The following is a 15,728-nucleotide window of genomic DNA, read 5'->3' as shown; positions in this document are numbered from 1 at the left end:
TAAAGAGCCAAACGCGGATGTTGAAAATAAACCGTGCACAAGGCAACGTATTATTCTCGGTGTACTAACCAAGACTTGAAAATTGAAATAATCTCTTACTTGAGATTTTTAATTTGAAATTATTTCTTACTTGAGATTTAATTTCAAAAACCCCTAACCCCCCTACGGAAATAAATAAATGCAAAAGAAAAATATAGATCCAAAAGTCGCTGAATCGGGAATCGAACCCGAGACCTTTCGCTTGCCGGGCAACTGCTCTTCCATCTGAAAATAATAAAATTTAATTCATTTTCGGTTTTTATCTACTTTTTTGGTTCTATTTTAAAAAGTACAACAAAATTATGAGTTTCAAATAAATGCTTCATAAATATTTATTTGTAAAACTTTTATTGTATTTGTTATAACGATACTGTTTTTTGTCTCAGTTTCTTTAAAATAATATTATTTACATAACCGTTAACAAAATTATTCCGCTTTATCTATTTTAGTTTTATATTTTCTTCTAAGTTTTATTTTATAGTCCTCGAAGTTATCGATATAAAAGTAGTTATTACAAAACTTGAATTTGATGTTATTGTTTTGTAATACAATTTATTTTGGAACAATATAAATGTTTTGAGAAAATTGCGGAAAAGATTAAATTTTTTTGTTTATATAATTATATATTTTCAAGTTAGTGATTATATTTGAATTATAAATCAACAATTACGACATATTTAAGCATAAGATTAGCTAAAGCAAGGTTGATATTTAGACATGTAATGTTTTATATAATTAATTAATGAAAGGCTCGTATAATTTAACAAAATTAAACAAATCATATATAGTAGGCCAACTGAACGAGCAAATAAATAAGGTGTAAAAATTTTTATTAATAGTTAAATAATTAAATTAATATTCCGTTACAGAATCGATATAAATTGTAAACGTTTCGACTGCACTACAGTCTTTATCAATACATAAAAGTTAAATATTAAAATACAAAGTTAAATGTTAAAAATACAAAGTTAGTTAAATATTAAAATATAAAATTGAAACGATTCTTCGCTGTTGACCAATAGATATGCAAGGCGATTGGTCTGAGATGCCAAGTTATGCGACATTTGAGCATGCTACGGATATAATACGCGAATTAAATCAATGTCAGAGAAAATTAAAAAATCTTTCAACTTACATTATCGTTTTAACAAGTCCTTTTCCCCGATATTTCAAGTGTGTGTTGCGAAGTCTGAATACCAAATGTCAAAATAGAGAGCGTGATGTATTTATTTATTACCAATGTTTTTTCTAAATTATGATTCAGCAAATTTTTTAAGTATGTCAAAATAACTACTGTCTAACAATTCGGTGTCTGTATTTAAATTAATTCCATTTTTCTGTTCTTTAATGTGGATCATTTCAGATATTAGTCTTTTATGGTAGTTCTTTTCGTGATCCATAATTTTAATATTGTCCCAGTCAAATGTATGTTGTTCGTTTAGAATGTGTTCTGTGACAACCGAATGTCTAGCAGAGTCTAATTTAATATTATTTTTATGTTCTTTAAGTCTCGTTCCTAACTGTCTTTTTGTCTGTCCGACATATGTGGCGTCACAATCGTTGCAATTCAATTTATAAATAACATTAGAATTCGTGGGGCAATTATTTTTGTCCTTTTGAACTTTTATGAAGTCATTCAATTTTTTAATGCAACGATATCCTACCACTACGTCAGGTCTTCTTATTGCTGAAGCAACTTTCTCAGATATTGATTCTATATATGGTATGACAAAATATTTAATGTTAGTATTAGTATTATTGGTATCTGTTATATTGTTATTATTAGGCTTGTTAAATTTCTTAGTTGAGAGATTTTTTAATCTGCGTTTTATTTCTGTGAAAATTAGATCAAGAGGATAACCGTTGGATAGCAAAATGTTAATAGCTTTCTCTATATTTTTTTTGTGAAATTGCGGATGTGATAGTAATAAAGCTCTATCTACCAAGTTATAAATTGTTCCTATTTTATGACAAGTCGGATGATTTGAAAAAAATGAAAGTAATCTACCTGAGAATGTCTTTTTGTGATACCAATCTAAATAAATTTTATTATCTATTACTTTGATCATTATGTCTAAAAAGCTTATACAACGATTATCCTCTTTTTCCAATGTAAATTGTAGTCTATCGTTATAATTGTTGAATTCGTTCAAAACATATGTAATATTGTCATATGTAAAATTCCTATGGCTACGTAAATCGCATGAAACAGAGTACATTAAAAATATTGATCCTATCGAATTGAAAACAATATCATCGACAAATATTGTTGATAACACTGTTTCTGCCAACAGTTTTCGTTGTGCTACACATAACCCTTTACAACAAACTAACCAGAAATGGTTTATTAATTTAACTGATAAAAAAATTCCCCCCAATGTAACCAATCTTTTACAATTGGGAGGTGAATTTAGTCTCCCAGTTAACTTAAATAAAAAAGTAGCTATACACGAATTCATCAAAGATATAGAAAGCAATTCTAATGGGATCAGAAATCTTACTTCGATTCGTAATGCTGCCATTCCACAATTTTCATTATTTTTAAACAATAACGACAAAAAAATGGACATACAAGAAAAATTATTTCACATGCATAAAGACACAATTAAATTCTGCAATCAAAATCCTAATATTTTATTTACTAGAGCAGATAAAGGCAGCATTACAGTCGCACTAGAAAAAGAATTTTATATAAAAAAAGTTGAGAGTCTCCTAGAAGACGATTCTACGTATACCATAGTTAAAAACAATCCATCAACAAAAATAGAAAAAGAACTCAATATTTGTTTAAAAAAATGGTTGAAAAAAGATTTCATCAACAAAAAAGAATATTATTATTTATTTTCAAGCGACTCTCTTCTTCCTAAAGCCTATGGGCTCCCCAAGATCCACAAGGAAAATATTCCTTTTAGATTAATAGTTTCCTCAATAAATACTTCTCTATATAATATTGCTTCTTTCTTTCATAAAATTTTAAAAGATAGCCTTCCTAGAGCGGACAGTTTTGTAAATAACAGTTTTGATATATGCAACATTCTATCAGGGAAAACAATACAAGATACCGACATAATAGTTTCATTGGACGTTATTTCATTATTTACTAATGTTTCCGTAGATCTTGCATTAAACGGTATCAATAATAGATGGCATTTTATAGAGTCACACACAAAGATTCCCAAAAATGAATTCATAGGTATGATAAAATTTATATTAACTTCTACATTTTTCACTTTTAATAACATAACTTACAAACAAATTTATGGGACTCCTATGGGTTCCCCACTTTCTCCGATCATTGCCGATAGAGTCATGCAGGACTTGGAAACATTAATAATTAGTAATTTAAATTGCGAAATGACTTTCTATTTCCGTTATGTAGACGACATTATTTTATGCACTTCCGCTGACAATATTACATATGTTTTGAACGAATTCAACAATTATAACGATAGACTACAATTTACATTGGAAAAAGAGGATAATCGTTGTATAAGCTTTTTAGACATAATGATCAAAGTAATAGATAATAAAATTTATTTAGATTGGTATCACAAAAAGACATTCTCAGGTAGATTACTTTCATTTTTTTCAAATCATCCGACTTGTCATAAAATAGGAACAATTTATAACTTGGTAGATAGAGCTTTATTACTATCACATCCGCAATTTCACAAAAAAAATATAGAGAAAGCTATTAACATTTTGCTATCCAACGGTTATCCTCTTGATCTAATTTTCACAGAAATAAAACGCAGATTAAAAAATCTCTCAACTAAGAAATTTAACAAGCCTAATAATAACAATATAACAGATACCAATAATACTAATACTAACATTAAATATTTTGTCATACCATATATAGAATCAATATCTGAGAAAGTTGCTTCAGCAATAAGAAGACCTGACGTAGTGGTAGGATATCGTTGCATTAAAAAATTGAATGACTTCATAAAAGTTCAAAAGGACAAAAATAATTGCCCCACGAATTCTAATGTTATTTATAAATTGAATTGCAACGATTGTGACGCCACATATGTCGGACAGACAAAAAGACAGTTAGGAACGAGACTTAAAGAACATAAAAATAATATTAAATTAGACTCTGCTAGACATTCGGTTGTCACATAACACATTCTAAACGAACAACATACATTTGACTGGGACAATATTAAAATTATGGATCACGAAAAGAACTACCATAAAAGACTAATATCTGAAATGATCCACATTAAAGAACAGAAAAATGGAATTAATTTAAATACAGACACCGAATTGTTAGACAGTAGTTATTTTGACATACTTAAAAAATTTGCTGAATCATAATTTAGAAAAAACATTGGTAATAAATAAATACATCACGCTCTCTATTTTGACATTTGGTATTCAGACTTCGCAACACACACTTGAAATATCGGGGAAAAGGACTTGTTAAAACGATAATGTAAGTTGAAAGATTTTTTAATTTTCTCTGACATTGATTTAATTCGCGTATTATATCCGTAGCATGCTCAAATGTCGCATAACTTGGCATCTCAGACCAATCGCCTTGCATATCTATTGGTCAACAGCGAAGAATCGTTTCAATTTTATATTTTAATATTTAACTAACTTTGTATTTTTAACATTTAACTTTGTATTTTAATATTTAACTTTTATGTATTGATAAAGACTGTAGTGCAGTCGAAACGTTTACAATTTATATCGATTCTGTAACGGAATATTAATTTAATTATTTAACTATTAATAAAAATTTTTACACCTTATTTATTTGCTCGTTCAGTTGGCCTACTATATATGATTTGTTTAATTTTGTTTTATATAATGTTTTATATATGTATGCTATAAACTGATTCAAATATTTATAATATTTATGATAGTGTTAACATTTAAATTTATGTGCTTATTGTTTATAAAAGAGCACGCAAGTAATCGAGAAGATAATATAAATATTTTATCAATTTATTTTTACATAAAAAAAGCTTATTATTTTATAGCACACAGGCGAAACAAAAACTATAAATAAAACGTATAGATGTAGTACCATAAATAAAACGTATTACATACAGGGTGTCCCATAAGAAAATGCTGAAACTAATCAGTTGACATTTTTTAATGCAGTTATTGAGAAAACAGAAATTGTGTTGAAAAAAGAAAAGTTTACAGTTTTTAATGGATATAAATAAAATGTTTATATACCAGTTCATTTTATTGATAAAAAGCAATGAAAAATGCTAATAATTACATAAAATCATATAAACTAATGATAAATATTTTCAACAGTGCCAGATTTAATAGCAGTTATTTTAAAAGGATTGTCAATAACATTAAAAATGACAAATTAGAAAAAGTTTTTACGAGTTTTCGTAAAAGAATTTTGTATAAATTTAAATGGTGCGCACTTCGAAAATATTTATCATTAGTTTATATATATGATGTGACACGTTACCTTATATAAACTTGGAAACGATTAATTAGCTTCTGCTACCCTAGTGAAAACAAAGTTACTTAAAAGTTTTCTTTTTCAAATCATTAATTAACTTCACACATTTATTCTAATAAATAAACTAAATTCAGTAACAAATGCAATACTGCACTTAAAATTGCAATATTATATCCCAAGGAGAACAGAAGGTCAAAATGATGTCAATTTGACTAAATTTATGTGATTTTTTTAGTCAATATTGACTTAATTAACCAAAAAATGACATAAATTTAATCAATATGACGTCAAATTGACATCATTTTGACTTTTCTGTTCTCCTTGGGATAGCTATGGTATATACGTTGTTGCAATATAACCGCATTTAAAAATATCTGTTAAGAGGGATTTTAAATTATATAGTCTTCTTAAGAATACAATTTTTTCGATGTGTATAATAAGTTTAATATTAGATATTTGCTATATCGTGGAGAGATTAATTCAAATTTATTTTCGTGGCAAAACATTGTATAATCAACTGGCGGATTAAACGAAGGCAGAAGAAGTAATTAAAGGTAGCTTAAAAATCTTGATCTCGTATCAGTTGAACAAAATTGCCGGCGGCAATTAAAAATACCGAAGAGATTCTCGAAGGAAATTACATATACAATTTCTTCCAACGTATAATGATCGCTTTCTATGAGCGAAATATTCCGCGAGCAGTTTATGAGTTTTATGCGAAAAACTGAAGAGAGCGAAGAAGTGGAAGGGGAAAGGAAAGATGAATTTATGCAGATACTGCATCGAATCAACCGGTTTATAGAGACGACTGTTGCGAAACACATGATCAGTTCGGAAGAATCGAGTATCGAAAGTCTATCTTAGCAGAAATTGTTGAGATCTTCGGCCTTTCGATTTTCAAGTCAGATTAATATATATCATGATAGGATGAGTATCATATATCATATATTGCGTCGCTTATCTTTGTTTTATATAACAGAAGATCTAGGTACATATATTATATGCTACATATAATTAATAGCACGCGACACACCATGTCATGATTAGAAAGTTCATTAATTGGATATTAAATAACTACATACACGTTCAATGTTGTAAAGTGTCGAGATACTTACGATTATTATTATTTGACCCAATTTTTTCTTCTTATATATATATGTATATATATATATGTATATATATGTATATATATATATATATATACATATATATATATATATATATATATATATATATATATATGGTATATATATATAAGAAGAAAAATTTAAATATAATGAATGCACTATATATATATAGTGCACCCAATTTTTTCTTCTTATATATATATATATAAGAAGAAAAAATTGGGTGCACTATACAGGGTGTCTGTCCATAGATGTCTGAGCAAATATCTCGCAATTGGTTAAAGTTACAAGAAAGTTTAATAAGAGGAATTTGCACGGCTCTAAGTCAGCTACAAAGTGCGCGTAATAATTTTTGTTCCACTCGTGGTCCTTTCGAGTTATGCAAATTAACATAGTTTTTTTAAATAGATACTTATAATTTTTTATGCATATTTGTATAGTAGGGATCATTTACGACAAAAATCATATGTAGTAAAAAATTCCTACTATGCATCGTTTACGAGATAATTGACATTTTATGTATGAAAGTTGGATTCTAAGTATTTTTGAACGGTTTGAAATGTCAAAGAGAGTTCGGAGAAGAAAACATACAATGTTTGTTTATAGAACATTTATTAACACATAAATTGCTCGAAATTTTGACCATCATGTTTAATACAACATTCAACGCGTTTTATAATATTCCTCATTGTTGACTGCAGCATTTCTGCTGTAATGCCTTTAACAGCTCTAGTGATTTTGTGTCGTAACTCTTTTTTATTTTCAGGAACAGTTGCGTAGACAATGTCCTTAATATATCCCCAAAGGAAAAAATCACAAGGTGTACTGACTAATATTTTAAAGTCGGTTATGTTGAACGGGATTACTGACCTTCAACTCATCAAAATATGCGACTGCTTGTTTTGTAAATAAAGTATTTGTATAGCATCGAGTATGAAATTCAGTACAGTATCTGTTAGTTAGTCAGCCAGTCGTCTGTTCAATAAATACGTATCATATTGTAGATTACAAAAGTAACGATGTTTACAATTAGTGAAAAGTGCGATATGCTCGAGATATGGCATTTAAGTATGCGTAATGAAAATGAAGCACGGTTACTCTATCAACAAAGGTATCCAGAACGAAGAATACCAAACGGTCGTACACTTCGGCGAATCGAAGATCAATTACGTCGAACAGGATCGCTAACAAGACAACGTCGTACAATCAGAGCAGACGAAGAGAAAGAGACAAATGTGCTATTAAGTTTTATTGAAAACAGACATACATCTATAAGAATAGTGGCACGTAATTTAGAAGTATCAAAAAGTTATGTGCACGCTGTATTAAAGAAATACCAATTCAAACCGTTTCGTGATAATTTAGTACAAGTCTTACACGAAGGGGACGCAGATCGCCGATTAATATTCTGCCACTGGCTTCGAGTTAATTATCGCAATGACATTGATTTTCTTAAAAAATTATTATGGTCTGACGAATCGTGTTTTTCAAATTATGGTATCGAAAACCGACATAACATGCATACTTGGTCTGATGTGAATCCACATGCGACAAGAGATAGAGGTTTTCAACGCAGATTTACAGTGAACGTATGGTGCGGAATCATCGGAACGAAAATTATTGGACCTTTCTTTTTCCATGGTCATCTTAACGGTGACAAATATTTGGAATTTTTGCAAACAACTTTCTCAGATTATTTACGCGATCTTCCATTATCAAACTTTCGAGATATTATTTTTCAACAAGATGAGGCTCCACCACACAATACACGTGCTGTAGCCAACTTTTTAAATGATAGATTCCGTAATTGTTGGATAGGTACTAATGGCCCTATACGATGGCCACCGAGATCTCCGGATTTGACACCTTGTGATTTTTTCCTTTGGGGATATATTAAGGACATTGTCTACGCAACTGTTCCTGAAAATAAAAAAGAGTTACGACACAAAATCACTAGAGCTGTTAAAAGCATTACAGCAGAAATGCTGCAGTCAACAATGAGGAATATTATAAAACGCGTTGAATGTTGTATTAAACATGATGGTCAAAATTTCGAGCAATTTATGTGTTAATAAATGTTCTATAAACAAACATTGTATGTTTTCTTCTCCGAACTCTCTTTGACATTTCAAACCGTTCAAAAATACTTAGAATCCAACTTTCATACATAAAATGTCAATTATCTCGTAAACGATGCATAGTAGGAATTTTTTACTACATATGATTTTTGTCGCAAATGATCCCTACTATACAAATATGCATAAAAAATTATAGGTATCCATTTAAAAAAACTATGTTAATTTGCATAACTCGAAAGGACCACGAGTGGAACAAAAATTATTACGCGCACTTTGTAGCTGACTTAGAGCCGTGCAAATTCCTCTTATTAAACTTTCTTGTAACTTTAACCAATTGTGAGATATTTGCTCAGACATCTATGGACAGACACCCTGTATATGTATATATAGTGCATTCATTATATTTAAATTAATAATCAATTAAGCTGTTTATTTAATTGACGATACAAATTAGTTCTTTAAAGGAATAATATATATATATATATATATATATATATATATATATATATATTAGTAGGTAATGCCGGAGTAGATGTGTCTTATTGAAAAATGAGGTTAGATTCGAATATAAATCTATTTATTGGGTTTACGGTTTGTTTATTACTTGAAATTATAAGCCAACGCAGTTCGTTAATATTAGTACTTTAATTGTGAAAAAGGATTTATCAATCTGTATAGCCAATTAGATATTATAAATTAATTAGATATACAAGATTGATTTATATTTTAATTGTTTTTCTCCACAATTAAAGTACTAATATTAACAAACTGCGTTGGCTTATAATTTCAGGTAATAAACAAACCGTATAGCCAATAAATAGATTTATAGTCGAATCTAACCTTATATACAATCGATAACTAATCCGACATCCTCTTAAGACAAATTGAGGTTTTTTATATTTTAATATTGCTTTATAGAGAGAGTTTAATCCTTCAACCCAAGGAGAACAGAAGGTCAAAATGATGTCAATTTGACGTCATATTGACTAAATATTGACCAAACATGACATAAATTTAGTTAATATAACATCAAATTGACATCATTCACCAAACATGACATAAATTTAGTCAATATGACATCAAATTGACTTTTCTGTTCTCCTTGGGAACATTCTCATCGAAAGATATTTTACGGAACACAGAATATACAAAAACGAGAAATGACGTGTAAAATGCACAATGTGTTACATCGTTGATCGTCCAGGATGTATTACATCCGTTGTATCCGTGCAAGATTTAAAATAAGCAATACAAATTTAATGCATTATTAAACGAGAGTAATGTTTTCTGACTGTTACGTGTTATTATTGTACGCCAGTGATTGGCGAAGGCCAACGAACCTTGGACACTGAGACCTCTCTCTCGTCTGAGTGAGTCAAGATATACCTTTGCTCTACTTAAGACTTAAGGCATACTTAAGAGAGAGATCCGGTGGCAACCCCTTTTTCTTCCAAGTCGATGCAATATCCATTGGCCGACATTCACCTTGGAATTTCTGCATCTACGGTTTCTGCTCGGCGTCGGAACGGCGCTATTGAAGGTCGTAGAGTGTAGAGTTTTCGCATCTTTGCGCGCGTAATCCTCCGTTTTGAACTTTAATTTAATTAGGAATTTTAATGAGATTAATGGAGTAATGCAAAAATGAAGAAATAATTGTCAATAACCAAAATTACGAAGTAACGAAGAAATTTTCAGAAAATAATATTAAATTATTTTTAAAAATGTTAACTTTAATTTTTCATATTTATTTTTAGATATTCAATATTTTTTGAACAAATTCTAGCACAAATATTTAATCGGCAGAGCTGATAAAATTTTATTCGTGATTTTCGTGACCATTTTTATTTTTGTATTTACAATTAGATAAAGAGCGGTATAATAAGACACAATGATATTTATGTATATATAGTTAACAATACTTTATCTAAAATTTACTCCTCATATATATTAAAAAATATTATCCGTAAACTGACAACCGCAAGTCGATAATCGCTTTAAATTCAGAAGCCGCGAAAGTGGAATAGCGTTTGATATTCTGACGTATAATGATCCTAGTAGTACGTTCGATAACCCTACGAGATACCGTTGGCGTAAACCGGAAGTGGCAGACACTCAGTATTCAGTGTCAATGCCACGAAATTGCTCGGGACCTTCGCTACGGAACGAGAAGCGCCTGGTATGTATGAGAACCTCGCTTCTTCCGGAGATCTCGATCGTCGTGAAATCGTAGTGCTTACAAAAATTATTGTGCAAAGATTTAAATTGTTGTTCTTTAGTGGATATTCTTATCAGTGTTGTGCTTAGATGATTTTTACATTAGATAAAGATGAGATAAAAATATGTAAATATTCTTCTTAGATAAGATAAAGATGATTTTGCTTTAAATATATTTAGATAAAAGCTAAAATTATATGGGGATTTATTTAGATAATTTTCCAGATAATAATACAGTTATAAAAAAAATATAAATTATAAAAGAGATATAAAAATACATGTATTAATATTTTTAAATTTTTATCACTTACTGCTTAAGTTTTACTATTTAAGTATTTTTATGTGCTATGATTCTAAATCAAAATTATCTGAAAATTATTCTAGACAGTAAAGATAATATTTTTTTATATAAGATGCAGATATAGATAATACATATTTTTACTATCTATTGTATATAAAGATAAGATAACACCAAAGTTTCATTTTGATGATTATCTATATAATTTTATTTAGATAGCAGCAAACACTGATTCTTATTAAGTGTCATTCTTAAATATATGTATTATGCATATCCTAAAGATAGACATTAGTTTATACTTAAAAATGATTTTAAATCAGTTAAAGTGTTTCTTATAGATTTTTAGGTGCTAAAATGATGCCGCAAACCAAATTTCACTAGCATCAGATTTCCGAAATAATTGAGGCAAATGTGTAAAAATGAGGAACACCTTGTCTGATTTAAAATAACGAAGAAAAATATTTTTTTGTAAACTAGTGTTATTTTACAAAGAAGCGATAAAAATGGAATGTAATTATATTTTACTTAAACGTATATTTTAATATGATTATAAAATAACAAAATAAATTAAATAATAAAAATGCAATACACAATATAATACTAAATTAAAATTATTCTTTACTATTGATTTAAACAAGAGAGACTCAGAGAGAAAGACTTTTACTTATATAAATCCTATAAAAGTTTTTATTTTCAATAAAAGTTTTTTGAAATCCTATAAAAGTTTTTGTAATTTATAAAATTTTTTAATATTTATATATCTGTTTATTATTGCATGTATGCATATAAAATTAATACAGTGCATAATATTATACTAATAATAATAATAACAACAGTAATAATAATAATGATAATGATAATAATAATAATAATAATAATAATGAGAACAATAACAATAACGATGACGATGACGATGACGACGATAATAATAATAATAATAATAACAATAATTTCTTGAAATATTAATTATTTTTTTGGCACTGTTGTAATTGAGATTTTATATGTTATAACATAGCTTCTCTCAATATCAACAACTTCGCTATTATATATCAGTGCCGGTGAGTGATAAACTTTATTTGAAGGTAACGGATTCTGAAGATTATAAATGTAAATATAGATTGTAAATTATAGATATTTGTAGATCCATTGTCTTAAAATAAATGAGCAAGAATAGATTAGGTTGAATAACTTTTGGTAAATTCTTTCAAAAATGCATCCATTGCAATAAATTAAAGAAAAAAGATTGTAAAAACATTTCTTTAATTAATAATATTTATCTAGTTTATTTGAATAAAGAACATGCTAATATTATATTAACTATACGTAATGATAATAATTTATACATACTTTCATTGCGCCGATTTATCCTACTGTCCGTTTACATTCTAGAATTTAATAAACTGTTGTTAAACTTTGCTTTAACTAATATAATGTTAATCAATCAATTAAATCACCTGTAATGTGTAATAATAAGTAACATAAATATTTTACATCTTGTCTAATTAATTCAGTCTCAGTTTAATTAATTATATTTTGTTATAAATTATACATTTTATTATAAATGATATAAAACTATAAAAATTTTAATGAATAAATTTAAATTAAAAACTTGATTTTATCTCTCTCTCTCTCTTTCTTTTAGTTAAAGTAAAGTTATATCAATATCAACGCGCGTTCAACAAACGATCGTAAGATCGTTAAGGTCCATCTACATCTATCGTAACACTTCATCGTAAGCAATCGTAATCGTAAAGAAAAAAGTTGTCGTAAGCATTGTCTGTCTACATAAATCGTATAGATAGCCGTTTTATATCTTTCTCGAGAAGGATACAAAGTTTCAATTGTGGTTATTGATCTGAGAACAATTGACAGACAAGCATTGCAATTATCGTCGTAATCTTAGAGTTGAAGGTGAACCAACTCATACGATAAGCATACGACAACTGTTACGACGAGCGTTACGATCATCGTAAGAAGCTTACGATAGACATTACGATAGATGCAGATGGACCTTTAACAAGCATAAAATGTTTACGCTCATCTACTAGCGACGATAATTAGTTAGTAATAAAAAATGTTTTTCTCTTTTCTTGATTTAAACGATGCGCGTCTATATAATAAAGTTTAATAAATGGTCAACGCAAACAAACGCAAATAAAATTTATGCGTTCATTTTTTTCTTCTTAGACCCCATAGAACCATAGACATAGTAAATATAAATATAATGAGTTTTAATATTTTGTCAATATTTAATTATTGCAGTAGAAAGATTTTCTAGATTTTATTTAATCATTTTATTAATAACTAAAATTTTGAAAAGTATGAAACTAGATGAAAGTTCTTTCCTATCAATATTGCAAATCATGTTGATTTGTTTAATATTCTAAGTAGTCTCTTTTGACTCGGAAAAGAAAATAAAAATGAAGAAACGTGAAAGAGTGATCGCAAAAATAGACCTAAATCCACCCGTTTTGTAAACAACGAGTTTTGATACGATTTTGATGGTAAATGATTGTATACCATCAAACATTGATTCCTTAAAAATTTCGAATTAAGCATACCTTTTATTGCTGAGATATGAAGGGTTGAAATTGGTATTATTCACGAATAAAGGGTACGCCATTTTACACGTTCAACACAAAATACCTCTAGATTATTTCTCATATCAAAAAATGTTTCAGATAAGATTTGTTTATCTGTTAGAAGACTAATTTATCGTGACCTTAAATCGACATTTAAGTCAGACTTGTGAAGGTCATTTAGAGGTCAACTTGCGATTTTCAGTACTGTAGGATATTTGTCATTCAGGATAGGCCGTAATATTGGAATGCTTGTGCCCTGTGTATTATATGTATTTAATTCGTCTTATCGTGGCGACGGCTGAGGATCGACTTACTCGCTTGCCCGTGTCTTTCCATCGCCTGTTTACATTTTCGAATTATTTTGAAACTCGCTCGCTTTGTCCTTACAGTTCGGCCATTCTGACTATTAGGCCGTCCGCGGCTAACGCAACAGTACAAAAACCAACATATATTACAAGGATAAAATAAAATCAAAATAACCGTATAGATATACAAAATAATTTCCTAGTTGTCGCGTAATCAAGGTCGCATATTACACGCCTCCCATACCCCGCGATATGGTCGTTGATTATTCTGAAATCCGCTAATATCCGTAATTAAATAACGATTGTTGCGAAACACGTTCAACGCGATAAGGGCCTTTAAAAGTGGGTATTAATTTTTTCGACGCTCCCGCGCTACTGTCAAAGTTTCTTATCATAACTAAATCGTCAATCTTATAGTTCGGTGCAGCTTTTCGTCTTTTATCACCGTGAGCTTTGTTATACATCTGAGACTTGCAAGTTTTATCGGCGGTGTCATTTCTTATTTTAGCGATATCTATCCGTTCGGTATCGTCAGCACAGTGTAATATTCCTTAAGATTATCGATAGATTTTCCACGCTGGTCAACGCCAAACAACAGCTGACTTGGGGTATACCCAGTGGTTTTGCTAACAGAATTGTTCAACGCATACTCTATTTCGGACAAAGTTTTATACCAGAATTTTCTGGCCGCATTGTTAGACCATTTTCCTAACATCGGAATTAACACTCGATTAACGCGTTCCACTTGTCTATTGGCTTGTGGCGAACCCGTAGCTACCTTAACATGCTTTATATTATTTTCTCGTAAAAATATTAAAAATTCGTTCGAAGCAAAACACGTTCCTCGATTTGTCACTACTACTAAAGGGCGGCTATAATTTTGGAAATATTGTTTTAAACTATTAATAGCTTCCTTGCTAGCGGTCGTTTTAGCAGCGTACAATTTTACAAATTTCGTGAAAGAGTCGACAGCTAGAATATGTCGCTTTACGGAATGTTTGTCTATCGGTTCCAAATGATCGACATGCAAAGTAGCAAATGGAATATTACCCTTAGGAATCATATTCAAAAATCCCTCAGTCTTTCCGGTCTTGGGCATATAAGCAATACATTTCAAACAGTTCTTAATATGATTCTCGACCTTTTCTCGCAATTTTGGAAACCAATAGTTCTGCAAAACAGCTTGACTAGTTTTCTCTACTCCAAGATGCCCCATTTCATCATGATATTTAAAAATTACATTTTTTTCCATAATTTCTGGAACATAAAATAATAGCTTATCATCTTTTTTTCTATACACTAGTCCATTACGCAATTCGAAGAATTTACTTTCTGACTGTTCCAATTGATTTCTCGCGTCTACAATTTTTGCGTCCCGTCCCTGACTAAGCGTAAGATTCCATTCGAAAGGATTATCTTCCACAATTCCCACCGTTCGGCTAAGCGCGTCGACATGTTTCATACGCGTTCCGGGCCTATGCTCTAATTCATAGTCGTAATTTAGCAATTCTAATGCCCATCTAGCAATTCTAGGATTGATATCCTTTTTTTTAGAGTCATAGCGAGGGAATTACAGTCGGTAACAATTTTAAATTTAACATTTTGCAAATAAATTCGAAAGCGTTTTAGTGCATAAATTATTGCA

Source organism: Nylanderia fulva, unplaced genomic scaffold (genome assembly GCF_048542155.1).
Source record: "Nylanderia fulva isolate GAGA-0341 unplaced genomic scaffold, ASM4854215v1 Scaffold112, whole genome shotgun sequence".
NCBI lineage: Eukaryota > Metazoa > Arthropoda > Insecta > Hymenoptera > Formicidae > Nylanderia > Nylanderia fulva.
Note: the sequence above shows the minus strand (reverse complement) of the source record.